This window comes from Balaenoptera musculus, chromosome 1, assembly GCF_009873245.2.
Source record: "Balaenoptera musculus isolate JJ_BM4_2016_0621 chromosome 1, mBalMus1.pri.v3, whole genome shotgun sequence".
NCBI lineage: Eukaryota > Metazoa > Chordata > Mammalia > Artiodactyla > Balaenopteridae > Balaenoptera > Balaenoptera musculus.
In genome coordinates, this window is record NC_045785.1 from 169,231,146 (window position 1) to 169,258,519 (window position 27,374).

At 40.8% G+C, this 27,374-nt stretch overlaps 1 protein-coding gene across 3 annotated transcripts in view; it reads left to right on the plus strand.

Annotated features, from left to right (window-relative positions):
- Positions 1-27,374, plus strand: part of ESRRG (estrogen related receptor gamma) — a 624,815-nt gene that overhangs the window by 127,660 nt on the left and 469,781 nt on the right. For 2 of the 3 annotated variants that reach the window (XM_036841532.1, XM_036841523.1), the window contains exon 2: positions 20,605-20,733. The exons of the other annotated variant lie outside the window; for it this stretch is intronic. The gene's annotated coding sequence lies outside the window, so the exon portion shown is untranslated. The remainder of the gene's footprint in view (positions 1-20,604; positions 20,734-27,374) is intronic. 3 annotated transcript variants of the gene reach the window in all.

Here is a 27,374-nt window from a genome sequence, read left to right on the forward strand (position 1 = left end):
ACTCATTTTCAGGATTTTTTAGAAGTCTAATGAAAATAAGACATAAAATCTCAGTGTAAACAAACTAACTAAATATCTCTTTACTTTTGCTTTTGGGATTACATAATCCCTCCCTGTCCTCCCTACCCCCGCCTTTATTATTTTCGTTTTTTTGCAACATTGGTTTATCTTATACAAATTACAAATTCTGACCAGCAATAATACAGCTTTTTATTAATAAAAACAGAACAGTTATTATTAACTAAATGCAGTTTGATTGTCCAACACAAAGCAGTAGGACTCATGGGGGAAAAACTCTAAAAGGTGTCAGGTGGTCCTTGGTAGTAAAAAGTGCAGAATCCCTTTTACTATTTTTAGTTCAGTAATTTCAAAGTGGTACACTAGTTTTGATGGCAGCTAGAAGTAACAAAATACTATTCTCACTTCACAGGCACTATATCTAAATTGTCAGACAGCATCATTCATGAGAATAAACAGGTATTTTTGGAATAAATCAATTGGTTGACACAGTTATACAGATTAATTTCTTAACCAGCACAATCTATTTTCTTTCAGAACATTAGATTATATACGCATGTTACTGTATTTGGGGAAATCTTGAATTGGGTACCATTTGGTCGGTAATTCATTTTACTTTATTTTTAAATACTCTCTAAAACTTGCTCAAACAGAAAGGATAAATAAACTGGGTAAAACATACCTCATTGTCTGTCAATTCTACTTTGTAGAAATCACTAAAAAGAGAGTACTAGGTATTAAGCTCTTTTCTGATCTGGTTCTGTAAAGTATTTAGCTGTTTCCCCTCTCTAAAATTTAAATGACATTGCAGTGGCCAATAACAAATGAATTACTGATTATAAATACTCTGAGTTTTGGTTAGCTTAATATTAGACACAAAACAAGACTAATGTTATGACTAACATTAGCCATGAGACAAGCAAATAAAACTTATACACACATGTCAATTTATTATTTTTAGAGATTTGCCTTTTCAAAACAAACCTGGCCCAGATTCATTTTAATAAAAGAGAAACTGATGTTTGGTGAATAAAATTATTTGTACATATTATCTTATTTATTCTTCTCAACAATGTAAACTAAGCATTATTTTCCCATTCTGCCAATTGAGAAGCTGAGGCTTGACCAGTTTAAGTCATGTGCTCAAGCTAATAAGTGGCAGAGCCATTTTTCATACCCATTTTTTTTTTTACTGACTCCAAAGGCCATCCTTCCTCCAGCATTCTAATATCACTCCAAATCAGTACTTTTTAGTTTTGGTATTTCAGTCAAGTGAAGGTTTTCAGTGTATGTTTCTGTAATTTCCCAATATAGTTTTATCTGGTTGTGATCTTAATACTGATTTTGGGGTCGAGTTCAGGTAAAAATGAATGTTGTAAACAGTAGCTAACTGCTGATCACTAGAATATTTGGATGTTAGAAAGTATAACAGTTATCTATTGAGTAATGAATAACCCCAAAACTTAGTGGCTTCAGAAAATAAGGACATATTCCTTCTCAAGCTTTCTGTGGCTTGGAAATTCAGGATGAGCTTGGTTGGGAAATTCTGGATCGGGGTTATTCATGAGGTTGTCTGTCATCAGGAAGCTGCAGTGGGTTTCTGGGCAGAGCTACAGCCAAAGGACAGCTTGAATAGGGCTGGAAGACCCACTTCCAAGGTGGCTACTTATACAGCTGGCATGTTGGCGTCTCTCCACGTGGGCCTCTCCCCATAGCATGGTGGCTGGCGTCTCCCTAGAGCAAGTGATTCTCTAGAACAAGGCAGAAGCTGCAATGTCTTTTATGACCTAGCCTTGGAAGTCACACATCCTCACTTCAGCCTGATTGAAGTGGTCACAGTGGCCAGCCCTAATTCACTATTTCTTTACTACTCACGCAAAAAAATGTGAATATCAGGAGACAAGGGTCATCATAGGCCCTCATGGAGGCTGGCTACCAGGCAAGAAAAATACAGTGTATATGTAATTTTACAGATAATTTTTTATCGGTACTGATCCCTTGATTTTAAAGAGTAGGAAGCAAATCCAGATTTATTCAAGCTCATGTAATTTTAGGGAAGAATCTGCCTTAAATTGACTATTACACAATGTGTATAATCTCTGTCTCTCTTTGAAAATAATACACACTGGTGCTGATTTGGAGGTTTGAGGTTGGCTTGTTTCTAGCAGAGATTCGTTGTGAAGAGCCATTTACAGGTGCTGAGCTGGTTTAAGCTATCAGTGCTTTAGCCACCACAAAAGTCCAGTTACGGTCAGTCCTGATACAAAGTTACAAAAATTTTTTGTTCTTGTGATGAGGACTTTTAGGATTTCCTCTTGCGGCAACTTTCAAATATGCAATAAAGTATTACTGACTGTAGTCACCGTGCTGTATGTTACATCCCCATGGCTTAGTCACTTTACAACTCGAAGTCCGTACCTCTTGACCCCCTTCACCCATTTTGCCCACCCACCATCTGCCTTCTGGAAGCCACCGTTCTATTCTCTGTGTCTATTAGTTTTGTATTTGTTTTGCTTTTAGATTCCACATATAAGTGAGATCATATGGTATTTGTCTTTCTCTGTCTGACTTTTCACTTAGCATAATGCCCTCAAAGTCCATCCATGTGGTCGCAAATGGCAGGATTTAATTCTCTTCTGTGGCTTAGTAGTATTCCATTTTATATATACATATGTATATAACCACCCCGGCCTCCTTGCTATTCCTTGATTAGTGATATTAACCATCTTTTCACGTGCCTGTTGGTCATCTGTATATCTTCTTTGAAAAAATGTCTATTCAGATCCTCAACCTATTTTTAAATCAGATTGTTCGTTTTTTCCTGCTATTGAGTTGTATGAGTTCTTTATGTATTTTGAAAATTACCCCCCTATCATATATATGATTTGCATGTATCTTCTCCCATTCAGTAGGCTGCATTTTCCTTTTGTTGGTGGTCTCCTTTGCTGTGCAGAAGCTTTTTAGCTTGAAGTTGTCCCACTTGTTTATTTTTGCTTTTGTTGCCTTTGCTTTTGGAGTCAGATCCAAAGAATCCTCACCAAGACTGATGTCAAGGAGCTTACTGCCTATGTTTTCTTCTAGGACTTTTATGGTTTCAAGTCTTGCATTCAAGTCTTTAATACATCTTGAGTAAATTTTAAACGTGAGGTAAGATAGTACTTAGTCATTTGCTTTTGATGAGCAGGAGACTTTTCTGAGATAAAAGAGGTTTCAAAACATAAGCCTGGTTATTCATCCCTGTTCAAAATGCTGTTGTGGCTGTCCATTTCCATTTAAAGTCAGAGTATTTAGAATGTTCGAGAAGACTGACCTGGGCTGATCCCCATCTCCTCCCTCACCTGTTCTCTCTCCTCTCCCCTTGTGTCTCTGCTCCAAAAACCCTGGCCTCCTTGTTATCCCTTGAGCTATCCAGGGCCTTGGCACTGCTTGAAATATTCTTTTATATATCCTTGTGATTAACTCCTTCCATAATTCAAGGCTTTCCTCAAATGTTACTTTTTCAATGAGATCTACCCCGACCATCCCATTTTAAATTGCTGCCCTCTGCCTAGAACAATGAACCTGAAACGTAGTAGGTGCTCAGATTTTTTTTTTTTAATTGAATGAAAGAATTATTAGTGAAAGTGTAGGGAGATGCCAATACTGCTTTTTCTGCCCAAGGCAGTTTGGTACCTTTCACTTGGTTCATTTTCAAATACTGATGCTTGGTCTTTTACAAAGTCTCTAGAGACAGTAATCAAGTGTGAACGTGCTTTCTTTCTGTGGGAGATTTCCTGTCATTCACAAACCAATGCTGTTTCCCTCCTCATATCTTTAGAGTTCTAACATAAAAAAAGAACAGAAGAAAAGAAAAACACTTCTACTAAGATGTATTATAGGGGACAGGTTGATATTCTCTTAAGGGAGGAAATTAACTGAGCCATTGCTGTAGACATTGGGGAATTTGTTTCACTCAGAGTTAAAAAGCAGCTTGGGAGTATAGTATAGGGTGCCTGCATGTGCTTTATGATGGTCTTAGCTTATGACCTTATATTGCTTTTATTTCTCTATTAAATCAAGATATATCTCATTGAGGCCACCATCCTACATGACATGGCAGGGTCCCTTTTGTTGCCTGTGAGCAGAATTGTCTCCGATTGAATGGAAAGCTGTATCTTTGACATGTGCTTAGTGTGAGCCATCTCTAGGCTGGAGTTTCCATTAGTGTGGGTCTCCATAGAATGGGAACAGAGTGCGTGGACCCTCGCCGTGTGGGCTGAGTGCTTTGCTGAGCTTCTGCCTTCCCAAACCCCGAACTTGTGTCTTGCCTTCTCCTCTGTGGGTTTCCAGTGAAATGTCCCTAAGTGGTCCTTCACGTGGAATCAGTGCAGCAGGAGACAACTGAGCTTTTAAATTTTATGAAACATCTAAAGAAATCAAAACTTTATGAACGATAACTCTCATGGGTTGGATTGTGTTTCCCCCCAAAGATGTTGAAGTTCTAACCCCTAGGGCCTCAGAATGTGACCTTAATTGGAAATAAAGTCTTTGCAGATGATTAAATTGAGATGAGGTCTGTAGGGTGGGTCTTAATCCAGTAGGACTGGTGTCCTTATCAAAGGGGGAAATTTGGACACAGAGAGAGACACAGGTAGAATGCCACGTGAAGATGAGTTTATACAGCCATAAGCCAAGGAACTCCAAAGATTGCCAGCAAACCAGAAGTTTCAGAGAGAGGACTAGAACAGATTTACCCTCACAGCTTTCCAAAGGAAGCGGCCCTGGTGACATCCTTGATTTTGGACTTCTAGCCTCCAGAACTGTAAGACAATAAATTTCTGTTGTTTAAGCCACCCTGTCTGTGGTACTTTGTCACAGAAGGCCTAGCAAACTTATACAGTAATTATTCACTTAACGTATCGTAATGCAAGCATTAAGCAGCACTCAGATGCCACCACAACAATCCACTTAGCACATTTTACATGTGAAAAAACTTAGGTACAAGCAAAGATGTATGGGGTAGATTATGTTCATATGATGAGGTAATTATTAAACCCACATTTCCATGCAATGCTATTTGTTAATTACGATAGCTTGATCTTGACATACCTGCTATGAAATGACTAGTTACTATCTGGGTATTAAAACAGAGACATGTAGAGGTATTACCCCCTTTAGAAGCAAACATGGAAATGATCTTGTCTAATGTCTTCATGTTACAGAAGAAGAGTTGAGTAGTTAGCCTTAGTAGGACCAGAGAAGCTAGGAAGGAGGCTTGATCCAAGATTCCCAACCACTCTTCTTTTTTTTTTTGAAAATTTTATTTATTTATTTTTGGCTGTGTTGGGTCCTCGCCTCCGTGCGAGGACTTTCTCCAGTTGCAGAAAGCGGGGGCCACTCCTCATCGCGGTGCGCGGGCCTCCCACTGCCACCGCCCCTCCCGCTGCGGGGCACAGGCTCCAGACGCGCAGGCTCAGTAGTTGTGGCTCACGGGCCCAGCCGCTCCACGGCATGCGGGATCCTCCCAGACCAGGGCCCGAACCCGTGTCCCCTGCACCGGCAGGCAGACTCCCAACCACTGCGCCACCAGGGAAGCCCCACTCTTCTTTTTTTAAACCAAATTTCCTCTCTTACAAAGTATGAATCATCACAGAAGAGCTACTCAACCAATGTTTGCTGAATGAATAAATGAAGCTAAAGATTTTTGAGCCAGGCTTAGAGTTTTGGTAAACTACCAGATATTTTTCATTAGTTTAAGTTGATAAGAACTTTACCTCTTAGAATAGGAAAGAAATCGGGCCTGGGCTGATCTTGAATCCCAGTGTGCCCACACTTTGCTGTGTGAAGTTGGGCAAATTAACCCTTCCAGGCTTAGTCACATCATCTTCAGATGCTGTGTACACCTTGCAAGAGATGAGAGATGAGATGAGATAAGAATACCTTGGAAGGTTATTTTTAAATGTGAGTTAATGTAAAGCACCAAGCAGAGTTCTTCACGTTTAAGTGTTCAACAGTGGCTCTTCTGACTTAAACATCTTTAAAGACGGTACACGGTATAATATCTTTACATACCTCAACTATGCTGTTGATATGGCAAGTGCATTTGATCCAGCTTTCTTTTAATTTTTTTAATAATCATGAGGTGTGAACCCTGTTCCAGCTCTGATCCTCCCGTCATCTTTTCTTTATCCAAGATCTGGGCATTCTTATGCAGGTAACTGGGGCTGTGAGGTCCAGAGAGGGCAAACCTGAATAGTTCACACAAGAATCCTATCCACAGCTTTCTCTTTTCTGACACATTGGGCCCACCCACAGGAGAGAGTCACAAATAATCACAGGTAATAGGCCATGCCGTGTGTGATTATTTGAGCAGCCCATAGGAGAGGAAGCCGCACAGTGGCTCCAGCCCGTGGTTCAGGGGTCATACAAAGCATGTACACGTGAATGGCCACGTTTGGTTATCTTTCCTGAACTAGGCTTCAAAGGCTGGATATCACCTAGGTTCTCTTAGTGGTCATTTGACATTTTTCTCATGTATTTTCCATAAAGTATATACATTTATCAGGATGCATTCTAAATCCATTTATATTTTCCTTACTTGTGCAGTAACTTGGGGTTTATGAGATCTAGGCGTTCTTTTCATGCTGTAGGAAGGAATATTTCTACTTATGTCTTACAGAGTGATTAGGAGTATACTCATCTGTGCACACTGCTGAGACTAAAATCACTGAAAACCGATGCTTAATTGTGATAATATAAATAGTAAAATGTGCGCAAAATGCTAAACTACGTAGGGATAATGGAAAATAGAAATTATTGTAAGTGGCTTTATAGTTGCAAAAATGAAGTAGTGTCTAGATAAAATATGCCATTTTCAAACCTAATTTTAGACCCATATTGCTCAGTGAAATGAGGTTAGTATAGTAAAATAATAAGAATATAGTTGTCCCACGTTGGTAGGCAAACAACACTGGCAAAGGTGTAGAAAAAGCATGTTGTTAACATTTGAAAGTTCATTTTTAGTTTCTTTCTTTTTTTTTTCTTTGTCTAACTTTTTCCTGCAGCTTTAAGAAGTAGAGAGTCATAGACAATATTAGTATCTATTCTTCAGATAAATCATCTATTTTACATTTTAGATATTTAGTTTTTCTTGCATTTGATTGTAAGAAACAGTTGCTTGAAAACAGGGTCTTTGTTTCATAAGAGGTGAGCTGCTTCCACTTGAAATCACAATTCTTTGTGATATTACAATTAGCTCTTTAGCAGGAACTCTGATGCCACCAAGGTGGAGATGCAGCAGGAGAAAGTAGCAACGGGATCAATCCTTAGGAAACAAAGATCCTGTTTTCATGCAAATACCTTTAGTGATTAAAAAAAAAAAAAAAAAAAAAAAAGAGCATGGATGGAAGAGCTATTGGTTTTACATTTTAGAGAAATTGCTGAATGCTATTTAGCCATGCAATCTCATGACCTTTACAGTTCTCTCAAGGTTAATGGGGTCCAGGAAAATGGTAATGTAATAATTTGGGTTTCTTGGATGTCCCACTAACTTATACTGTATGTCCCTCAAATTTGCTAGCGTTTTGTATGGTGGAGGAGGGTGGTGTTGATTATAAAATGTATCTGGAATCCCTCTGTCCTTATTCGAAACTCCTTTCTGTTTCGAATCATCCAAAGTGTATGAGGAAAGACGACCTCAGTGGGGAAATTGTATACATTATTCTCCCTTTTATTCAAATTAAATAGGAAGCTACCACTTGTAGTCCAAATATAAAATAGTCAAGAGTATTTCTTCCAGGAAACCTCTAATGTAATATTACAACTCTTCAAGTCTAAGACATTTATAGCCAGCAAATGTCAAAAGCTGGGGATTCAGCAGGACCTTGTTACTGAAATATGCATCTAAAAGGTCTGGTTTCTGTCTCCTGGTGAACAGCAAAGGAATGCTGTTCACTCCTGTGCTGAGGATCTGGGGAGGAAGAGTGGGACGTGGGTCTGTGTTTCTGTCTGCAGGGCTGCCACGTGAAGTGACCACTGCCTTCCTCCGTGAATATCCTCCTGGTGGCCGGCTCTGCAGGGCCCCTTCCAGGAGCTCTTGAGAGGCCATGTGTTTTGCTGTTATCAAGAGGGGCTCATTATACCAAGGGACTCAATTTAGAATGGCTTTAATGGGATTGGCAGTCAAACTGCAGTCTAGCCCTATGACAAAGAGAATTTAAAGTACCCTGTATTTATTATGCCTTTCTCTCTTTAATAACGTCTGTCTTTAATATTCTTCTGTTAGCTCCTTTAATGTTTTTCTTCTCCGTGTTTTTGGCATTTTTATGATTTGTAGTTCCATTCTAAATGGGCACATGTCATAATGTCATCTAATTCTGTTGAGAAAGATGCCCCCGTTTCCTGTGGCTTTTGGCCAAGCCACACTATTACTTTTGATTCTGATATATATTTTTTTTCACAGATTATGTAGGCTGTGCAGTATAAAGTAGAAGATTCTTTCCAATTTGAAAAGAGATTTAGTGCTTTCTTTTGCAATCTCCCTGGGGGCAGAGGTGATGTGTCTTGACAGTCAGGTCCTTCACACCTAATACAGGGTCTGGCCACTGAGAGTGCTTAGTGATTGTTGGTTGAATGAATGAATGATCGGCATTCTAATCACATTCTATTCTTAACATTAATATAAAATCGAGTTTCGCTCTCAGTTGACTGGGCTGTGGATGGGCCCAGTACTTTGGGGGTGTAGTGAATACATAACATGATAGATTGGAAATCAAAGTCCAAATATTTTAAGCTTTTTTGATAGTCCTTGACTTTTTCTTATTTCTCATTCATCCATTGATTTATTCAACTGTCAAAATAAGGCCCCTACTCTAAGCAAATTACCATATTACATTGTCTCCTCTTTTCTTCTTGCCTATTCTTTTTCACTTCTTCTCCTCTGATTTATCTGTTCATCTCTTTTGATTTTCACTCTTCTTTTTCCCTTGGGTATTACGTCTCCCGCTCATCTGCTTTTACTCTTCTCCTTGCTGTCTCTATGCTTCCCACTTTCTTTCCTTGAGCTCCTTTAGTAGTTATCATTTCTACTTCCAATCCTCTGCATCTATATATTTCTTATACTCTCCTTTTAGAAATATATCCTGTCGTCTCCTTATCTACCTGTTCCTTCTCATTTCCTTTTTTTCCTTCTCTGTCGGGTCCAAAGAAGCAGAGACAATAGTCATGTAAGCAATAATTCTAGGTTCTTCACCTTCATTTCAAAACCTGGCTTAGATTTGTTTATAACAAACAGTGATCCAATTGATTCCATCATCTTCAGGGAAGATTTTGCCTAAAACTCTTCAAGCACAGGATAAACTGTCCATAGAAAAAAAAAGTAAATAAAAGCCCTCCCGAAAAGGCTAGCATTTGATTTTCTTTAGTAATCTACCTTTTGAATCCTGGCTTGGAGTGGAGTTCCCCTCTCCATTTCTGTTGTTCTCTGCTTTATATGCAGAGAGGTCCATACCAAGATTAAAAAAAAAAAAAAAAAAAAAAGAATAGAATGTGCTCAGTATATAAGGTTGGTTTATAATAGAACAAAAAAGATAGGAGGAATGTAGTCATGAAAGAGAGAAAATGCTATAAGCCATTCTTAAAATTCTGAACTCATTTATTTATTCACCAAAATAAACTCCAGGTACCATATTAGTGACTAGGGATTCAACAGTGAACAAGACTCAGCTTCTCCTAAAGGGGATAATATTCTGCTGTAGTGTGGTGAGTGACATGATAGGGCTATATGAAGGCACCCAACCCAGAACTTGGAAGGCTGAGGTTACACCCCTGGGAAGAAATGACAGTTATGCTGAGTCAAGAAGGATGATTTAATAGTAAAGAGGAAGCATGGTGGAAGGCAGCAATGCAGACCTGGTTGATGGAAGCATCACAGGAACCACATGGCTAGGGTCTATGGTTCCTGTGATGTGAACACAGAGAAGGAGGCCATTGCGGTGAAATCATCAAGGTCTTATTGGCTGTGCTAGGAGTACGGACCTCGATATGAAGCAACGGGGAGCCACTGAAGGGTTTTAACAGGGCAGTGGTGATCTGGAATGTTCACAGAGAAGGCGTGGAGTAAAAATCTCAGAAAAGGACACAGGGGAATGTTGCAGTATTCAAGGGGAGTGATGGTGGTCACCTTCCCTAAGAGGGTGATGATGATGGTGGAAATAAGCGATGGATTCATGGTGGATGAAGAGCAGAGATGGACAAGCCATGATGATATATTGGAGGCAAGAGATGAAGGAGGAGCAGGGGGTGAAGAATGGCATTCAGTCTCTTGGGTTCTGAGGAAAGGTAGTATTTCTGAAGAGTCATCTCAGTTGTCTTTGATCTTTAAGTGCAGGCTTGTGTTCCTAAAAGCTTCCAGATTGACATCCCTGGAGACTAACATCATGTTATGTTTCATCACAGTGAACAGGCAGGCTGGCTTCCGAAGGTGCTCTCATCCGTTTGCAGAAACCCTGCACAGCAAGAGCGGGACCCCAGGCGGTGTAGGCGCATTCTTTAGTTGTTGAACAGTTTGGATGGAATTGAGTGTTGGCAGATCAGTGGTTGCAATACGTTTCTTACTGTTCCTTATGGATGAGTTCGGTCAAAATAGTTGTACCAGTATGTGTGTATGTGTGTGTGTTGATGTGTGTATGTGTGCACACGTGTGTTTATATATGTGCATCCACAGTGTGCATGTGAGTGTGTCTCTGTACAGATGCTTCTCTTCTGGTTCCCCCATCACTGGGAGGATCGCACTTAACGCCTTGAGATGATGGTGGTCCCTGTGCTGTGGAGAACTAGGAACTGGGAACCGGAGGGGAGCCACTGATCCATTTCCACAAAAGAAAGCCAAACTGTTGTCAGTTTACAATGATTTTTGTTCACTGCCGAAAGTCTGGACTAAATTTGAACTGGTGACTCCGAAGTAGGTGACTCCATAGCCCATTACCAGGCCCCTGAGATGTGTAATCCACTTTAAAGATACATTTAAATAGCCTACTATGGGAAATGTAGTCAGCAAGCTCAGAGATATGCTTCCATTTCAGAACTCTCAGAAATGCACTTACAGATTTAAGAAAAAAAAATCTTTGCAAGAAGTAAAATGCGCATGAAAGAGATGATTCATTTTATTAGAGCAATTAAAACATTGGCTCCTGTTTGCATCCATCATCCTCCTGAAATAAAAATATATTGGAGAAAAAGCTATATTTACCTGGAGATGAAATTTAAAAGATAAGGACGATAAAAGTCCATTTTTCTGAAAGAAGTAACTGAAAATCTGCAGTAGGTTATAATTCAGGCAGAACCTCATCATTATGGACCAGGAGCCTGGGTGAGATCATTGTGGAACTGGAGCCAGAGTGAGCACAGTCTCTACCCAATATTTTTTGAGGCACAAATGTAGCCAGGAGTGAGTCATTCAACAGAGTACCTCAGAGGTGCACGGTCGTGGATATAAATGGGCAAGACTTCGGTACCGGAAAATCCGTCACCTTAACCTTGGATGTGCCGTCATCATCTCCCGGTGAGTTCACAGAAATCAACTTCCCCGATTCCGGTTCATGCCTTAGGCCAGGTCCGCGCTGCAGTGATGCTTCGGGTGACTCAGAGAGGACTCATAAATCTGACGATCTCTGCTCCCAGACTCCAAGTGATATAACCTTTCCTTCTTGGGTTGCAAATACGTTATATAAAAATAACATGGGAAATGGTTACTCTGTGTCGACTTTGCTCATTGCCTTCCTCTGAGACTGTGCCAGGGAGGAGAGAACTGGGAGACTTTGGTCCTATCAAGGAAAGGTAGGAGAAGCAGGGGGAGGGGGAGGGAGGGATGGCTTTCCCTCACCATGTTTGTTTACCCAACGTGTCAGTATGGGGCACCAAGAAGAGTGTGGGACTTAGGGAAATATAGTTGCAGTCTCTTGGGTCTAAACATAACTAATTTGCAGAGTTGTCTTAAAGGGTGAATGAAATCATTCATACATTCATTCATAAATCAACTGTTCATTGAGTCTCTACTAAACTGCTAAAGAACCAAGAGTGAATAGTATGAAGTCACTGCTCTCCTGGAACTCACATTCTAGTGGGTAGAGCTAGAGTTAAGAAACAATTGAACAAATAAATATTTACAATATCAGCAAGTGGGTGATAAAGCAAGGTAAGGAGTGAGAGGGACCAAAGAGTGGTGCTACTTTATTTTTTTTTAAAATTTATTTCTTTGAAGTATAATTGATTTACAATGTTGTGTTAGTTTCTGGTATACAGCAAAGTGATTCAGTTATACATATATACATGTATATTCTTTTTCATATTCTTTTCCATTACAGTTTATTAAAAGATATTGAATATAGTTCCCTGTGCTGTACAGTAGGACTTTGTTATCTATTTTATATATAGTAGTTTGTATCTGCAAATCCCAAACTCCTAATTTATCCCTCTCCCCCTTTTCCCCTTTGATAACCATAAGTTTTTTTTCTATGTCTGTGAGTCTGTTTCTGTTTTGTAAATAAGTTCATTTGTGCCATATTTTAGATTCCACATATAAGAGATAGCATATGGCATTTGTCTTTCTCTCTCAACTTACTTCACTTAGTATGATAATCTCTAGGTCCATCCATGTTGCTGTAGATGGCATTATTTCATTTCTTTTTTATGGCTGAGTAATATTCCATTGTATATATGTACCACATCTTCTTTATCCATTCCTCTGTCGATGGCCATTTAGGTTGCTTCCATGTCTTGGATATTGTGAATAGTGCTGCTGTGAACATTGGGGTGCATGTATCTTTTCCAAATAGAGTTTTCTCCAGATATATGCCCAGGAGTGGGATTGCTGGATCATATGGTAGTTTTATTTTTGGTTTTCTAAGGAACTTCCATACTGTTCTCCATAGTGGCTGCACCAATTTACATTCAAGTGGTGCCACTTTAGACGTGGTGATGAGGGGAAGCCTGTGAGGAAGGAGGTGCCGTGATGCAGTGACCTGCTGGGTAAAGCAAAGAGTATAGGGGAGCATCTAGCACAGTGCTTGGCAGGTGGTTAGTGCTTAATCAGTGGTCACTATCGTTATAATTCCTATCATCATTATCCTCAATAACAATGGTGCCTGCGTGCCCTTTCGAAATTTGGGGAGCCTGTAAAGTCTTATAGGAAGCTTGGTTTAGAGCGCACGTATAATGGAATTCTCTATCTGTATATATCAAGATGTTTTATTTTCAGTTACAATTTAACTTTGGAGATAGCTAATAATGTTTAAAGGAAAATTAACAAAAGCTGATTGTTCTGTGTGGTTAAATATCTTGCCACTTTTCCCCTTCAGTACCGTTAAACCTTTCTTGCTCAGCTACTTGTGTCGGACACTGTGCTAGGCACTGGGGAAACAAAAACGTAAAACTGAGTCTTTGCCTTCAGGTAGCTTAGAATCTTAATATTTTCCCTAAAAATTCAGGACTCATGCACTCTTTGTTTGACTCGAACCTGCAGGAGAGTTGATATGCTGACAAGGCTCTGTAGAGTTTAGAAAAAAACAAGTTGCATTTGAGTGTTAACTTTGATGTTTGTTTAGTTCTATAAAATATGTAAGAGGCTTTTCCATTAGCGAGTAAGACTTTCAAAAAGCTTTCAGAATCTCATGTCACAAGTCGTCGTTAAGTATTGCTAAAGGGGAGTCACAAAGACTGACAGCTTGGAAACTTAAGCACAGTATGTGGTTTAGGATGTGTGGCCAAAGCGAAGCCCCCATTCCCATCTTAATTGAGGTCATGCAGGGCCAGCTGATTCATTTGGTCTGAAAAGTCCAGACTGCATGGGAATCTACAATCCACTTGGCAACACTCTATTATCCTTTGGCCTTTATAAGCAGCATATCACACCCTGTCTGGGGAAAGTTAGGGATGAAAATCTCAGCCTAGGTATATTTCAGTGATGGAATGAAGTGGGATTTGGGAAAAGTGATTTACACCCGAGAGACACATATGTGGTACATTAAGTGGCACACATAAAACACACCTGGAGATTGCTTTCCAGAGTCTATTTTTGTTGTGAGTCTATAAGTTTACTTTGGGACCAGACATGGCACCTACTCAGAGAGGCCTATACTGACTCTGTTACTGAACCAAACTTGAGTCCACCCTCCTGCACGCAGTAAAGCCAATCTACTGACACCAGGTTGTAGTGAAGGAAAGTGCAGTATTTCTTACAGGGTGCCAAGCAAGGAGTCAGGTAGCTAGTGCTTAAAAGGCCCTAACTCCCCGATGGCTTTCAGGGAAAGGTTTTTAAAGACAGGGTGAGGGAGGGGCTTTCAGGGTGTGTGATCAGCTCATGGACATTCTTCTGATGGGTTGGTGGTGAGGTAAGTAGGAGTCAACATCATCAACCTTCTGGTTCCAACTGGTCTGGGGTCTCCATGCTTGTGGGCAACATACAGTTAACTTCTTCCACCTGGTGGTGGTTTCAGTATCTGCAAAACCGCTCAAAGGATATGGCTCAGAATATTATCTGTAGCTCTTCAGGAGGAACTAAAGGACTTTGTTTAATGGATAAACTATTATTATTTTGTCTTGCTTGACTGTTTTCCTCTGCTTCTGCATTTTCTCATTTTTCTGCTTAAATTTATTCTTTGGAACTTGGGGAAAGCCTGGGAGGCTAAAGTTCTTCTACAGACAAGAGGCAGGCGGAGGACATGGCAGGGGGGTCTGTCCTGGGAAGGCCCCATAGGGTCCTGCCCGGTTACAGCTTTTAACCACTGCTCTTCACACTCTACCTCCTTTCTCTGCTTTTTGCTCTTCAGGGGAACATTTTGTTCTATTCACCTACCTTACCCTATCCTATCCTACCCAATCCTCTTCTGTAGTTCCCTATTAGGTATGCATTTGCATATTCTTTGGCTGTCTCTCGCATTAGATGTGTAAGCCTTGTGAGGGCAGGAACTTCTTGTTCACATTTGTATACCCAGTACTTGGTGCAGAGTAGACTCCCTATGACTATTTGCTGAATTCATGAGTTGTAGCAATGATGGCTGATGACAGCAACAGTAACAACAATAAAACCCTTAAGGTTCAGGAGAGCAGTCAAAACTCTGTGAAATCAGAGCAAGGTTTCTAACATTTGTTTAGATGGCAGAGAACTCGATGCTCTGTGTAGGACCACATGATGTAGTGATGCATGAAATTAACTATCTTTCTAAACTTTATCGTACGAAAGCGGTACTATGACCAAATGTTAAAGGAACTATAGGGACGAGGCTAGTAAGTTGTATTTGCATTGATTGTTTTAAAATATGTATACTTTTATTAAATTTTTTTTGTTTTTTGCAATTTGGATAAGGGGTGTTAATTATTCAGCTTTAACAATAAGACTCATGGATGCAGATTGCAAAACATCCATGTTCTGGGGTGTGGGGTACACACTGATTCAACATACCTGCTGTTCTAGAAACATTGTCTTTGCCTTTCACGCTATCCTTCAGGTTATATGCTTCACTGACACTATGGACAAAATCTGGATGGTCTGACCTAAGAGTAGACCCATGTTGGAAAAATCTCCGGTGACATTCCTTTGTGAGTTCAGATAATTTTAAGAGAATTGTTGGATATAAGAGATTTTCTTAATGTTACTGTAGATTATTTACGTAGCTTGTTAATCATCCAACTACTCCAATTACTCTTTCAACTAAGAGTCATTATAAAGGGCTCAGGATAGGTCCTCTCCCCCTGAACTTCACCCCTGCACACACCATTCATCTAGGTTAAAGCCAAACCACCTTTCTCAGAAAGTAAATTTCAGGAAACTGTTCAAACATCTCAGTCATAACTGATACAGAAGAACTTTCTTCTCACCAACTCTTTCCAGTGGAGAATGTCTTGTAAACATTTACTACTGAAGCACAGGTAGAAACCCATGAAAATCAAGACATCCTGCCTGGAAGCAGAAAACTGCAGGAACACCTTTTACTTCTGAATATGAAGGAAAGTGTGAGCCATCGCTGAGTTATTGGGTATAAATGAATAATGACTGGGAATGGGACACTGCATGAAGGAAATCTGTTGCTGGATTTAAACACACACTCGTCTATACACGTTATCAAAGATTTGAGTTGAGTTTTTTGATTGGTGGTATCTTTGAAACCACAGTTTTACCTATTGCGTAAAGATTTTAACTGGAGAAAGGGAAATCTATAAATCTCTCTTTGTGAATAAAAAGATACTCATATCTGATGTTTAGTTTCATCTCATTGACAGAAATTACCCACTCCTCCATTTTCAGACAAGTAATTAAATACAAACAATAGACACGCAGGTGGGCAAGAAGGACCCCATTTGCAACTTCTGCCTTTCACGTCTCATGGCAGAAGTGTGATTGTTGCCCTTCCAGTTAAAGGGCTATGACTGAGGGGCTACCGTTTACTCTTAGCCTTCCCGCTAGCAGAAGAGAAAACTTGAAGCACTGCAAAAATGCATAGAAGGCTTTTTCTTGTTCTGTATGCACGTTTATCTTCTCATTCATTTTTGTCTGAATAAGTATGCATAATAGACATTTCCCTTGAGCATGTGGTAAATTACTAGGGATAAACAGGAGGGCTGTCCAGAAGCATCTGATCCTGCTCTCTGAAAGGCACAGGTCAACTGGGAAGATTCCAAGAGTAGCCAAGTGTAGAGACCAGAATCTGAGGCAGGGAAAGGTACAAACACGAGGTTACCAAACCCAAAGAGTTACCCAAGAAGAGGAGCCAGGTATGAACTGAATAGTCAAGCCATCGAATCAGAACCCACTGGATCTGAGGCGTGAGGTTCTCAAACAAAAGGGCGGCAACTAAGAATGAGGCCAGAACCAAGTGCTAGCCAGACGGGGAAGCTGAGCCCCGTAAAGCAGGCAGGAGGTGGGAGACAGTGGGCTTGTTGCCTAGTTCCTGTGTCCACGGGCACAGGCATAGCCTGAGCCTTGAAAATTACAGTGAGGAAAGCAAAGGGCAAGTATGAGGGATCGTGGGCAGAAGTCGGGGTGAGATTAAAAAATAGTCTTTCACAGATAGTCCAAAAAGTCTTTACAGTTTTCATGGAATACCTAAATCCTATTGGTAAGTCATTTTCCCCCCCTGAGTTTCTTATTCAAACAGAGATACTGATAGACACATATAGCCCTGGAGTTGATTATAATAGGTAATGCAGTAGTAATTATGCAACTCTGGGTGTGTCTCTACTTTCTTCCAAATGTGTTTTCTTTCTAGAGGCTTAACTATCTCAGAGCCTTAGTTTGAATTCCAACTGAAACAGACCCCAAGACAAAGATTCAAGAGCAAGTAATTTATTGGGGAAGCAATCTCAGTAGAAAAATGAGGAAGTAAGACAGAGAAGGGAGGGCAGCCAATAAAGATTTTCATTATCAAGGAAGTTATAACTAGAACTCGGTCCTGCCGGGAAACTGGGAGGCCTCAGAGTGATCCCTCTGATAGGTGATGGAAGTGGAGTATTCGTACACCAATTCTCCTGTCACTCATTGGTCAGGGCTGCCATAGGACGTTGATCCCCTGGTACATCACCACTGCCATGCAGGCAAGCAGGCAAAAACCGTCATGGCAGCCAGAGAATGCCTCTTGGCAAAACAAAAACAAACAAAAAAAAACTACAGGCGATGGCAGTTAAGCCAGCCTGTACGGAATTGGTAAGGGAAGGGGTATGAGCAAGGTGGCCTCTGCTATACCCAGGGAGTGCTTTGGCTAACTGTCCTGGTCTTAAGCTCATATAGCAAAAATATGGTAGATAGGAAATGAGAATCCTCATCAAACCCTTGACCTGGACTCGCCTGCTGGGTCTAGATGGAAAGCTTAGAAGAAACCTTCGAGATTCCTTCACATGCTTTTCTCCCCTGAAATTAGATTTTCCCCTTAAAGAGGAAATAGGATTGTAACGGAATCACATATTTTATTAAAGCACACACTCACTCAGAAGTTCCAAACCTTTAGCACTGGAAAGGTACTTCCAAGCAGGAAGGGGAAGCTGGACCAGACAGCTTGGAAATCAGTCATCAGGGGAGCAACTTTGCCTTTGAAATGTTTGGAGAAATTTAAACCACCTTCTCCTTCTCCAGCCTGAGTCTGAGGGTGAAGTTTCCAGCATATTCCTCTGAGTCTTACCAGGCTCTTCCAGGGTGTGGAGGTTCTTTGAGGGAGGCACATCTGTTAGGTCAAGAATCTCTTTACCAGGGGTCCTTTCCTGTGGTGGGTGGGAAAAACCAGAAGGTGATTTAGAAAGCTGCCCAAAAGGACTTCTTGCCCTACCCCATCAGCCTCTGGTACTAATAAATACATTTTGAAGTTCAGAATTGTCCCCAGATCTCTCTAAGTGATCTTTTAGAGATCTGGTTTTGTGAAAGTAGCCATGGGATCTGGAGCTGTCATAAAAGGCTTCCACCCTGGCAAACTCCACCATGATTCTGAAATTCGACTCTCGCTTTTGCCCGTGAGGAAGCCGTTGTAATAATAAGGAATAATCGTTACAGACACTGGTGATTTGTATGAAATTTTTCTTGAGTTTATTATTTAATAAAGAACATTCAGAAATAGGCAAGTAAAAAACATCATTTATGTCACAGATGAAAAAGCCACATATATGTATTAATGGAATTCATTCACTGGTTTATGGACCCAAACTTCTCTTGGGACTCTACAAATCCACATGCATATAGACCCCTCTCCATCTGACAGGAATGCAGATTACTCACCAAATATTATGTGTGACTAGCCCAGGATTATTCAGAATTCTCTAGTGGGCTCACTAAGGGACTTTCTTTGGTAGCGTAGAGCTTAGAAACATTTTGAAGGGAGACAGCTCAGGGGTTTGCGGCAATGTTGGTTGGTTGTGCTTTTGCTGAACAGACGATTTTAGAGACACCTGGGCCATCCTCTCTGCACAAAGAATCTTTGTAAACGTTTCCTCTAGTCAGCACGTTCCCATTATAGGAATGGATAAAATGATCAGGTGTCCTCCCCCAAACAGATGTTTATTTCTGCCAAAACAGTGTAAGGAGCATGCATCTTGAAGATGTTAGAGGAACAACTACTTGCAGCTGAAAGGTGTACTCGGCTTGTTAAGACTTGGCCAGATAAACCTTTTATGTTTAGGGAGTTATTTTGCATGAAGCTAGTGCCTGGAGAGTGTGTGCGGGTCATTCCCTACGTAGTGTGGATGCAGCTTGGGGATGAGAAGGTCTTAAAGGGATGGTAAGGATTTATTTTGAGCTCCCAGTTCTTCAAAAGAAAGAATATACAGAAGAGGATATTCCTGCCAGAGGTTCAGAGAAACCTGGACATAGCCGTAGTTTCTTTTGTTTCAGGAAACAAAGCAGGAGATTTGCCGGAGCCCTACACACGGGAAGCTCTAAATGTAGTCATGCTCTTCGGTTATTTATAGCCCATGGGCTCCGCCCACCCTCCCTCCTATTATCTCCCAGCCCCCTCCCCGCAACCATGTCGCTATATTTAGACCTGAAGCGTCATCTTCAGACTCTGTGTGACCACAGCAAGGTGGTGCCTCTGAGAAGCGTGGCAGGATATGTTTTTTGTTTTTGTTTTTTGTGTTTTTGCCTAGTGGAGGAGATAACCATTTGGGATATTTTCACCTTCTGGGGGATAAGGCTTGGCTCTGTGTAAGAAACCCAACTAGCAGGCAGGATCTCTTTGACATTATTTTATAGAAGGAAGTATTTTTGTCACAGTCTGGTATTTGTTGCAAAAAGCACTGCTGTCATATATTACCAACTTTTTTGGAGTTGGTAATTCTTTTAGATTCTTTAAAAAATGGATGTCTATCCACTAGAGAGGCATTATTTTATTCATATTTGGGTAAAATAAAACTTTTAGTTAACAACAACAAAATTTTCCATCCAGAAAGATCTATGATACCTGAGAAAGGAGATATTTGAAGATATATCAGGAAATTACCAACAACAACAACAACAAAAAACAATACCACTGGGTTTGATACTAATTTTAATAATAGCTAAATAAGTGCTAAGCGTATTTCATGTGTTACTTTATTTTATCACCAGGTTACATACCAAGTGTGTAGTAGCATTCCCATTTTACAGATAAGGAAGCTGAGGTTTAGAGAATTAAACAACCTATGTAAGGTCCCTGCACTGGTCAGGTTTCAGACTCAGGTGGCCTGACTCCTGGGCCAGTGCTTGTAACTATTTTCCTAATGCCCTTAAATGCAGTTCTCTGATGGCTCATGTTATCTTGTGTGTGTGAAGGTAGAATTGATGATGATTGTGACCTAGGCATCTGCAGGTCACTGGAAAGGCCAGTGCATGTGATGTCACCCATTATAAAAACAGAGTCCTTATTGCTCATTAAACTCCAGGTCTTGATTCAGAAATATCAGCAGAGCCTCTTTGTCTGTTGCTTATGGTGGAATAGAGTTCTCTCCTACATTCTCTTGCTACTGAAAGCCCGTCATATGGCTGAAAAGAATAAGTTTGCAAGCCACAGATCGGTTTTAAGTAAGGTGTTCTTCTGCTCTCTACGATTTTATTCCATTAGGATAATTTCCTTTCTTTCCCTTTTCTCCTGAAAGCACTTTATAAAACCACAGCTCTGCAGAAACTGCCCTTGTCACCCTTCAGTTGCATCCCTGCCCATGAGTACAGCATCGGGATGAGCCGAAACTCTCTGTATGGCCGGAGTGGGGAAGGATACACTCCAGGTATGGCGGGGGGAGTGGGGGAGGGCTTTGTTTATGGGGGATAAAAAAAAGCAAACAGTGGGAGATAAGTTCTCAGGTCTTCTGTTGAGACCAGCATATCGTTGCCCACCTAGGACAAATAACTTTAGCCTTGTCCCTTTTCAGAGCTGAAAAAACACTCTTTTCTTAGAAAATACCCAACTGACACCTGCGTGTTTTCTCTCCAGCGAAAGGCGATACTGTGGGGTTTGTATTAAAGAATTTAACATTTCACTGTCTTCTTCTTCTTCTTCAAGTGGTACTGGGTGTAGCTAAGCTGTTGCAGACTTGCTGTCAAGGTTGCATGTTTAAAAAAAAGACACCCGTTTTCTTAAAACTGGGGCAAAATCCTGGCATTTTTAGGGAGAGCTTTTCTCTGAAGGAGGGAGGAGAAAAATATGGAGAATAATGAATTCATCAAGCTGAAAATGCACGAGGCAGTGAAGCGCTCAGGCTTCCATACACGCCAAATGGAAAGAGAGCTCCCATTACTGTTGAGATGCACAGACACAGCCCCGCTAATCGCTTGGTCATGCTTGGGAGACACTAAGTCGTCACAGGCCGTGACATGGTGAGAACAGGGTGCCAGGGGTTTGTTGTAAGAAAAAATTGTTGATTTAACATCCATAACCAGCAGCATTGCCTTCCCCGACCCTCATCCTCAGATGACAAGCCTTAGTGGGAAAAATGCTTGTGTGTCTGTATGTTTAACTCTTTAGGTTCAAGCCAATTGGAAATCATATGGGAGGTAAAAAATTGTGGAGTAAGTGGCTACTTGAACTAAGAGATTAATTTCTGTTTATTTCCACAATTTGTTGTGTCTTATATATGTAGGTGTGTAGTATTCAATGTAAAATCATAATAGTTAACATTTATTGAAGAGTTGATTTCGTGCCAGGTACTGTTTTGAGTTATTTACCTGTCGTGAGGCTGTCCTATGAAGTAGGGTACCAGAATTGTCTCTACTTTATAGAAGATAAGTAGCCTGCCCAAGGTCACATAGCTAATGAGTAGTGGAACCAAATTTGGAACTGAGATTGTCTGACACCAAAGCCTCTACTGTTGACCACTGTGCCTTGTATTCGATTATGTCCTTGGAGAAATCCAATGAAACCAGAGGACAGATTAGTCAAAGGGACATAGTGTACTTTTTCATTCTTTCAACATACGTTTTACCGAATATTGTGCTTATGGTAGAGTGGAAAGACAGACACACCTGTAACTCCAGCGTAATGCCGTTCCCACTGTAATGGAAAGGTGCGTCGGGGCCAGGGTTGGCATGGAGGAAAAGTCAGCTCATCTTTGGGAATTGCTTTCCTGGGCGTGGCTATATAACCAGTGACTAGCATGTTATCTGGGTAGATCTTACTAGGTACTCAACACATAGTATAGTCAGGAAAGGAAGCAAATACATAACATTTGAGCTGAGACTTTATAGATTAAGAATAGTTCTCCTATGGACAAGGTGAGAAAAGGCATTAGAGAACGAGAGAAGAACAGGTGTAAAGACAGGAGAGCACTGGCGATGTTTTGGAAACTGTACTGGTTCTATCGAGCTGGGGTACAAAATGGAAGATGGCTGAGTGAAGGCAAGAGAGTGAGCCAAGACTGTTCACTTAACAGGCAGACTTGGCATTGACATTGTGTACCATGCAATGGGCTGTGGGTGTACCTGGAGGAGTGAGGGATACCACTGAAGCCATGTGAGACTCTGGAGGAGTGGTCCAGTTGAGGTTAGGGAAGCAGTGCCTTGGATGATGGATTGAAGGGTTGGGGGAGTGGTCAAGACTGGAGTCTGTTGGAATAGTCTTGGATAAGATTATGTGGGTGTGAACTGGTATGCTGCCTGCAGAGTTGGAGTGGTGGGATATGCTTAAGCACTCTTCAAAGAGACTGGTCATTCATTAGATATGAGGAAAGAGGAGATGGGAGGAACTGAAGGTTGATTTCTGGTTTGAAAAAAAATTAGTAAGCCATTAATTTTTTTATTGAAGTAGAGTTGATTTACAATATTGTGTTAGTTTCAGATGTACAGCAAAGTAATTCAGTTATACATACATATTTTTTTCAGATTCTTTTTCATTGTAGGTTCTTACGAGATATTGAATATAGTTCCCTGTGCTATATGGTAAATTGTTGTTTATTTTATAATATATACAGTGATGTGTATCTGCTAATCCCAAACTCCCAATTTATCTCTCCCCTCCTTCCTCTTTGGTAACCATAAGTTTGTTTTCTATGTCTGTGAGTCTGTTTCTGTTTTGTAAATAAGTTCATTTGTATTATTTTTAGACTCTACACATAAGGGATATCATATAATATTTGCCTTTCTGTGTCTGACTTACTTCACTTAGTATGATAATCTCTAGGTCCATCCATGTTGCTGCAAATGACATTATTTCATTCTTTTTTATGGCCGAGTAGTATTCCAGTGTGTGTGTGTGTGTGTGTGTGTGTGTGTGTGTGTGTGTGTGTATGTATATATATATATATATATATATATATGCCACATTTTCTGTATCCATTCATCTGTTGATGAACACTTAGGTTGCTTCCATGTCTTGGCTATTGTAAATAGTGCTGCTATGGACATTGGGGTGCATGTATCTTTTCCAGTTAGAGTTTTCTCCAGATATATGCCCAGGAGTGGGATTGCTGGATCATATGGTAGTTTTATTTTTAGTTTTTTAAGGAACTTCCGTACTGTTCTCCACAGTGGCTGCACCAATTTACATTCAAGTGGTGCCACTTTAGACGTGGTGATGAGGGGAAGGCTCTGAGGAAGGAGGTGCCATGATGCAGTGACCTGCTTGGTAAAGCAAAGAATATAGGGGAGCATCTAGCACAGCACTTGGCAGGTGGTTAGTGCTTAATCAGTGGTCACTATCGTTATAATTCCGATCATCATTATCCTCAATAACAATAGGGCCTTGTGTGCCCTTTCGAAATTTGGGGAGCCCGTAAAGTCTTATAGGAAGCTTGGCTTAGAGCGTACGTATAATGGAATTCTCTATCTGTATATATCAAGATGTTTTATTTTCAGTTGCAATTTAACTTTGGAGATAGCTAATCATGTTTAAAGGAAAATCAACAAAAGCTGATTGTTCTGTATGGTTAAATATCTTGCCATTTTTTCCCCTTCAGTACCATTAAATCTTTCTTGCTCACCTACTTGTGTTGGTCACTGCAGTAGGCACTGGGGAAACAAAAACGTAAAACTGAGTCTTTGCCTTCAGGAAGCTTAGAATCTTAATATTTTCCCTAAAAAGTCATTAATTTTATGAGGGTTATAAAAAATGGAACAGATTTGGGTTAAAGATTGCGCGTTTAATTTGGTCTGGTTTGCGCTTCCTTTGGGACATGTATCTGGAGGTATCTGTAAGGCAGTTGAACACCCACGACTCAAAGTTAGGCAACAGGGCTGTGTTTGAACAAGAGCCATCAGCAGACATGGAGGTCATAGCTAGTGAATTTTACTAAGCAAGGTTATCATTCCATGCGTGGTGGCGTAACACAGAGGGCAAGCATTAGTATTACACCAACAAGCAAGACAGAATAGGGTTTAGTAGCCGATAGATGGGGTTATTAAAAGGACTTCATGAAAGAAGAGGTTTGGGACTAGAAAGTTAGACTTTAAGTGCGTGGAAAGAAAAGAAGGGGAAATAATAGTTTTGTATGGAAAAGTCCTCAGGTTTAGCAAAGTGATGTTTTAGAAGCTTCCCTTGGGAGATACCCATTTCAAATACTGGATTGTTTGGTTCTGGAGTAATTCTAGGAATTACTTTAAAAAGAAGTAGGGCCTCAGTGAAACACATGCATGTGTATTAAATCACTATTAAGCCTTTCTCTGAAATTGGACAGCTGACTATGTGTAATGTGTTGGTAACAGTTTTCCTCTAAAATAAAATTTCAATTTTCCTCCCAATTATGAAACATTTATTATAGTTCTTATTATGGGGCCAGTCATAGTTCTGAGTACTTTACACCTATTACCCATTTAGTTTTCACAACACTCCTATGAGGTAGGGACTCTTATTGTCTCCATTTTCCAGATGAGGAAACAGAGGCACAGAGTTTGAGTGATTTGCCAAGTGGCTGCTAAGTGGCTGGTTCTGGACTTTGAATCTGGAAGTTCTGGCTCCACTACTGTACAATATATTGTCTCTCTGATATCATGACCAGAAGACCCAAGAATCTAAGAATCTGGCTTTGACCGAGCTTTCCATCTCTTGAGAACCCCAAGTGATACTTATGCCTGGCAAATCACAGGCTAGTGGGACTAAGTAATACTGTATTGGGATGTATGTGTGGTGCCAGATCCCAAAGCAGAACTCTGGGAAGTCCAGAGGAGAGGCTGATTGTCCATAAGGCCAGTCCTGAATCACACATTTACCACCTTCAAGGAGAGGCCCGTGCGGTACGTCCCCACCATGATCTGAGGAGCTGGGGCCGGAGGAGATAGTGCCAGAGAAAGGGGAGTGCTAGAGGGGCTTTTCTGTTGTCAAAGTTAAGCCAGTCTAAACTACATCTTGAGTATACCTGGCTAGCTCCCAGGAGAAAAGGAAGGAGGGAAGGGGGAGAGGAAGCGAGAGAGAGCAGGGAAGTGACTTCTCTTCTCTAAGGTGGGCTGGCTCTTCAGACCTAACCAGTAAAGGAAAAGAGGCTCCAGCCCTTGTGTACTTGGTCACTGTGGCCTTTACCCCCGCTGAATGTTTCACCTCTTTAAACACATAGCCTAATCAGCACCAGAAAAAGAGGGAGGAGAGAAGACAATAAAGGAAAAAGACTTTGGACTTCTTCAAGGAGCCCAAGTGACCCACAGGTCTCACTTCATCACTGGCTACACAGAAAAAAATTCCTTTTTAATACAAGGTACCTGTACATTAGGGAAGCAGCTTGGAGTTCACGCACCAGGATGGCTCTTTCTGCCCTGTCATCAAAGAGATCGGCAGTTAGTAGCCTTGCACACAGCGTTGGGGAACTGAGCCCAACGTGAGGCTGGCCACGGGTCCGAACTGTGGGTAAAGATTAAAAGATGGATATTGGATGTGCCTTTGCAGAGCTGAGCCCACGATGTCCAGGAGATCTTTCTTGATCCTGGTAAAATTAGGGTAGCACATATGAATGGATGCCATTTTATTCCCTGTGTGAGAAGAGTTGGAAGATGTGGGTTTGAATACCAAGTTTAACTCTTAACTGGCTGGCAACTAGCACACTTGTTCTGTGAAGGCCAGATGGTAAAAGTTTTCTGTTTCTATTCAGCTCTGCCATTGTAGTGCAAAAGCGGCCTTAGGTAAGTATGTAAATGAATGAGCTTGGCCGAGTCCCAGCAGAACTTTACTTTAAAAAGCAGGTGGGGGATGGGAGGATGGAAGATGGGAGAGGCAGATTTGGGCCGACTTCATAGCCTTGCCATCCCTTGTTTTAGGCAAATGACTTGACTTCCCTAGTGTCTCGGTCCCCTCATTCCTCCATTTGGTTGATTATTCTCACCCAGCAAGTCAGGAGGTTGCAAATACCTGGCATAATAAATAGTTCATGAAAGAAGGAAGGCTGGATGCAGAGGTGCCAGCCAGCTGTGGGACCTTGGCCTTGTACTTACTCTCAGCTTTTGAGGACTTTTTCAGCTCTCACATTCTATGTAGAAGAGTTTGAAAAAGTGCTTTGCAAATATAAAGTAAAATCAAAGCTATAAGTGTCGCTAAAAATTTCTTTAAAAAACGAGTCCACTTTGGACTTCCCTGGTGGTCCAGCAGTTCTATGCTTCCATTGCAGGAGACATGGGTTCGATCCCTGGTCGAGGATGTAAGATTCCACATGTCTCTCAGTGCGGCCAAAAAATTAAAAACAAAACCAAAACCAAACAAACAAAAAAACTAGCCCACCTCATTCCTTAGGTTAAAAAGCATAATCCTCACTGGAAAATTTGTTTGTGTACTCTTTAATTTGTAAGAATTTTTCCTCCTAATGTCATTAGGTTGCATTAGAACTTGACTCCTATGAGCTTGACAGATAAGATCCAGTTCCCTAGCAGGAGGCAGAGGAAATGCACCAGTCTGGAGGATGGCAAAGAAAGTGTCTCCTAAAAAACATTTAAGCCAATAATGCATACTTGCTTCAATAGTATTCCTAGAATTTCTCTAAACAGTACAAGAAACAGATGTAAAAGAAAAAGAGATGACATTCCATTGCCTTTAACCCTTTTATGAATATAAATGTAAAAAGTACTGAACATAGTATAGGACAGATAATGATTCCATCTTCACTCTAGATACTATATACTCTGGGGTCCACCGTGATTAATCTAATAGAGAGAGGGGGTAGCTCCACATTCACTTATTTCCCCCCTAGTGCACTTGATTTAAGGCAGGATACAGAATGGGACGTGCCTACACACTCTCCTTCCTTATGAAAGTCATAAGAGTAATAAGGAAGAAAGACAGATTCATGTGAGTCCAATCCATCGTTTAAGCACAAAACAAAACACAAAGCTCATTATTGAAGAGTAATAAAAGTGAGTCTATGTGGCAGTTAGGTTCCTACAAATAAAAATTGCCACCAACGCTGCCATTGCCTGTCTTTGTGAAATGAAGAGATGAATGCTACCTTTGTTCAATGAGCCC